The sequence below is a fragment of the Triticum dicoccoides genome, chromosome 7A (genome assembly GCF_002162155.2).
Source record: "Triticum dicoccoides isolate Atlit2015 ecotype Zavitan chromosome 7A, WEW_v2.0, whole genome shotgun sequence".
Lineage (NCBI taxonomy): Eukaryota > Viridiplantae > Streptophyta > Magnoliopsida > Poales > Poaceae > Triticum > Triticum dicoccoides.
In genome coordinates, this window is record NC_041392.1 from 19222620 (window position 1) to 19228226 (window position 5607).

A 5607-nucleotide genomic window follows, 5' to 3' on the forward strand; every position below is an offset into this window, starting at 1 on the left:
CCATGCTAAAGATCAGCACCGGGGTACACAAGTTATTAGGTTTGCGGTCAAAAGTTACCGCGGTGTTTGAACGCGGGTTATCAGCTTTGATGTGGGTGTGTTAAGATGCTATTTACACAAATGTTTTCAAGTGGTATATTTTTCAAAAAAATTCTGGGTCAAAAGTTATCATGGTGTTTTTTGTCCTCTAGTTTATTTGCATGTGAGGAGAAGGTTGGATGACCATTTTTATGCCTCGGTAATATCAAAATGGTAACTTATGTAACACAAGTGTGATAACTTACGTAGCACATACGTGGTAACTTTTGACCTAAAAAAGTCGTTGGAACATATCAATATGGGATCTAGTTTCGAATGTCTCGTCGCAATGAATCTTTTTTGTGAAAATGGTTTTTCAATCGGACCTACGGTTTAGGCTACATATAATTTTGAATTTTTGCATTGGGAAGAATCTTTGATGACATCATCATTTTTGTTTTCTTCCCATGAATGCATGCATACATGTAAGTGAGAAAGCGACATGCATACGGAGTGCTTTGGTTGAAAGCGACGTGCGCGTGTGATTAGGAAAAAAGAAAATGACATGCGCGTGATTAGATAAAAGGAAACTGTAATGTGTGTGATTAGCAAAAAAGGTGCAAACGCATGCAGACCTTGATACAAAAATCTGACGGCAACGCGTCTGTGTGGATCTGTTACAATCTGCCAGTCGGCAGGATTTTAGCTTTTTCGTTTTCTATTTGCATATATCTTATCATAAATATCACTACCAAGATATATTTGTATACCACACATATTAAGATATTTATTAACATAGTTAACGACACACATACATATACATTATATTAATCAAGTAGACATTATTTTTTGTCATTACTCATTTAATCATATTTAGGTGGAATTGAATTAAATATGTTTTGAGGTGTATTTTATTGAGAAATATAACTTTTATTACAAAATATGATTTAAATTTAGCATAACAATTAGGTATGATTGTAAGTTGGAAAATGACATATAAACAAGTATGCAAATTTAGTATAAACATCATTATTTATTTTGACGTGAATATAGATTGTCTCTAGGAATTCGGGGCCCTTACACTGAGTACAAAATGACCCTAAATTCCAAGTTAGAATAAGCAATTCGTTGAGTGAATAAGATAGGGCATTTGCCTCTAACTCCTCCACTAGAGAGCTACATTGACTTTGATCTACATCTAACTCAGAATGAATGTTAGCACCACATTCTGAATACGAATCCGTAGGTGGGGAGCATGCGGATTTCATTGCATACAGCTTGGATCTCAATCACTCAATGCCAAGTTTAATAGTATGACATTTTTCTGCATTATTCTTCTCATGCGTGAAATGCTCATAATTATTATGATAATGTTCAATATCTGAGGTTTATGAAAACATAAAAAAAGTGAGATTATCTTTCTAATGTGCTACCTCTTGAGCACTGCATTGGTTTTCCCTTAAAGAGGAAAGGGTGATGCAGCAAAGCAGCGTGAGTATTTCCCTCAGTTTTTGAGAACCAAGGTATCAATCCAGTAGGAGACTACGCGTGAGTCACCTCGTACCTACACAAACAAATAAGAACCTCGTAACCAATGCGATAAAGGGGTTGTCAATCCCTTCACGGCCACTTGCAAGAGTGAGATCTGATAGAGACTGCACACTGTGAATTTGGAGTTTCCTAACCACATCTGCCATTCGGTAATAACTACACACTATATCAACACAAAAAAATATTTTGAAATACGAGACTTATTAAGAACAAGGAAAGATAGATTGCAATGACATCAATTCTTAACGTGAAGATATGTTTATGAGTTGAAGCAACTGAAGACATCATGATTTGTACAACCTCAATTGGACAAGGACCTTCATCTCCTTTGTGCATTTGAATGAAGATGCCACCATTGCAACCACGGATCGAGGCTTGCAACTAGCATATAACCTAGTAGTACTCCCTCATTTCCGGTTTATTGGGCTCATCTCATTTTTCTTGGTTTTTTCATATTATAAGTCTTATTTTCACTTCTTTCCACCACATGTTCACATTTGAAGGTGCATTAAATTGATGCATGCAAGGATTAAAAGAAACTAACCAATGCATGTAACCATTCCTACTCATTTAGTGGTCATCCATGCATACACTGTAATTAATGCGCATTAAAGTTTGAGTAAGTTTTTAAACTACAAGATACATTCCTCCACTCACCTTATATCTTGGTTGATGAGATTTCATATTTAAGCCCTATAAACCGGAAAAGAGGGATTACCTCATAAGATTACAAGTTTCAAACACAATTATATTATAAGCCATAATTTAGGAGCCATACGACTTACATGGAAAGTCTCAACAAGTCCTATTCAACTCTCATCTAGAAAATAATGTATCTTGTCATTTAAACAATAAATCAAAACATCCAACACATCATATCATTGTAGTGCAATAAAATTTCTATGAAATTCATCCTGAACCCAAACATGTCGTCAAAAGATGAAAATTTCTCAAGTGAAAAAAAAGAACCATGACAAAAAGATGCACGAGTCATGCCACAACATCCACAAAATCTGCAGTTAACAGCAAAGCCCTGCTATAACATAATCTCTAGTTTAACACATGAGGATTCAACATAAGTGTAGCATGATAAACTTCACCTAAAAACTGTCAGGTTGACGACATCTAGCACAGAGCAATTTGGCTTTGATAAACAACTATGCAAGTCTCCTTGTCCCGTCATTTTACTCTATTGGCCTGCAAGGCTGACAAAAACACCCTGCGTAGAGGCTTCCTTAATGTTGCCTTCTTCGGCACCATTGCTGCCCCATTTAGGATCCATATCTCGAACTTGAGCTCAAACTCAGTCATCTCTTTTTACATTCAAAAATAGAAGAGTGATGGATCTGTCACCTTCTCAAATTTTAAAGATGAGACCTATCAAAACTAGACCTTGGTGATTTGGTTTTATAGAAGAAACACTTCAGCAACATAACACCGGGTCTAAGACTCGAACACTGGTGGGCAAGCATGCTTGTGCTGCTAGCCACTTGAGCGACGCTTGGTTCACACCTCCTCCAATTTTGGTGTTGGGGAACGTTGCAGAAAACAAAAATTTTCCTACGGTTTCACCAAGATCCATCTATGAGTTCATCTAGCAACGAATGGTTGGATGCATCTACGTACCTTGTAGATTGCGAGCGGAAGCGTTCAAAGAACGGGGATGAGGGAGTCGTACTCGACGTGATCCAAATCACCGGAGATCCTAGCGCCGAACGGACGGCACCTCCGCGTTCAACACACGTACGGTCAGCGTAACGTCTCCGCGTTCAACACACCCGGTGCTTCGAAACAACAAACTGTCGCAACGGTGCACAGTTAGGGGGAACACTTTCTTGAAATTATTATGAGGGATCATCTTATTTACTACCGTCGTTCTAAGTAAACAAGATGCAAAAACATGATAAACATCACATGCAATCAAATAATAATAGTGACATGATATGGCCAATATCACATAGCTCCTTTGATCTCCATCTTGGGGCTCCATGATCATCTTGTCACCGGCATGACACCATGATCTCCGTCATCATGATCTCCATCATCGTGTCTCCATGAAGTTGCTCGCCAACTATTACTTCTACTACTATGGCTAACACGTTTAGCAATAAAGTAAAGTAATTTACATGGCGTTTCTCAACGACACGCAGGTCATACAAAAATAAAGACAACTCCTATGGCTCCTGCAGGTTGTCATACTCATCGACATGCAAGTCATGATTCCTATTACAATAGCATGAACATCTCATACATCACATATATATCATTCATCATTCATCACAACTTTGGCCATATCATATCACAAAGCACTTGCTGCAAAAACAAGTTAGACGTCCTCTAATTGTTGTTGCAAGTTTTACGTGGCTGCAAGAGGGTTCTAGCAAGAACATTTTCTTACCTACGTGAAAGCCACAACGTGATTTGTAAACTTCTATTTACCCTTCATAAGGACCCTTTTCATCGAATCCGCTCCAACTAAAGTGGGAGAGACAGACACCCGCCAGCCACCTTATGCAACTAGTGCATGTCAGTCGGTGGAACCGGTCTCACGTAAGCGTACGTGTAAGGTTGGTCCGGGCCGCTTCATCCCACAATACCGTTGAAGCAAGGTAAGACTAGTAGCGACAAGAAAGTTGACAACATCAACGCCCACAACAAATTGTGTTCTACTCGTGCATAGAGAACTACGCATAGACCTAGCTCATGATGCCACTGTTGGGGAACGTTGCAGAAAACAAAAAATTTCCTACGGTTTCACCAAGATCCATCTATGAGTTCATATAGCAATTAATGGTTGGATGCATCTACGTACCTTGTAGATCGCGAGCGGAAGCGTTCAAAGAACGGGGATGAGGGAGTCGTACTCGACGTGATTCAAATCACCGGAGATCCTAGCGCCGAACGGACGGCACCTCCGCGTTCAACACCCGTACGGTCAGCGTAACGTCTCCTCCTTCTTGATCCAGCAAGGGGGAAGGAGAGGTTGAGGAAGATGGCTCCAGCAGCAGCACGACGGCGTGGTGGTGATGGAGCTGCAGTACTCCGGCAGGGCTTCGCCAAGCTCTATGGAGGAGGAGGAGGTGTTGGAGAGGGAGAGGGAGGCACCAATGGCGTAGGTCAGAGGCCCTCCCTCCCCCCACTATATATAGGGGGCCTAGGGGGGGGGGCGCCGGCCCTAGGAGATGCAATCTCCTAGGGGGGGCGGCGGCCAAGGGGTGGGGGGCTTGCCCCCCAAGCAAGGGGGCGCCCCCCTTTAGGGTTTCCCCCACCCTAGGCGCATGGGCCCTAGGGGAAGTGGCGCCCCAGCCCACTTTGGGCTGGATCCCTTCCCACTTCAGCCCATGGGGCCCTCCGGGATAGGTGGCCCCACCCGATGGACCCTCGTGACCCTTCCGGTGGTCCCGGTACAATACCGGAGACCCGAAACTTGTCCCGATAGCCGAAATAGCACTTCCTATATATAATTCTTTACCTCCGGACCATTCCGGAACTCCTCGTGATGTCCGGGATCTCATCCGGGACTCCAAACAACATTCGGGTTACTGCATATACATATCCCTACAACCCTAGCGTCACCGAACCTTAAGTGTGTAGACCCTACGGGTTCGGGAGACATGTAGACATGACCAAGATCGCTCTCCGGTCAATAACCAACAGCGGGATCTGGATACCCATGTTGGCTCCCACATGCTCCTCGATGATCTCATCGGATGAACCACGATGTCGAGGATTCAAGCAAACCCCGTATACAATTCCCTTCGTCAATTGGTATGTTACTTGCCCGAGATTCGATCGTTGGTATCCCAATACCTCGTTCAATCTCATTACCGGCAAGTCACTTTACTCGTACCGTAATGCATGATCCCGTGACCAGACACTTGGTCACTTTGAGCTCATAATGATGATGCATTACCGAGTGGGCCCAGTGATACCTCTCCGTCATACGGAGTGACAAATCCCAGTCTTGATCTGTGTCAACCCAACAGACACTTTCGGAGATACCCGTAGTATACCTTTATGGTCACCCAGTTATGTTGT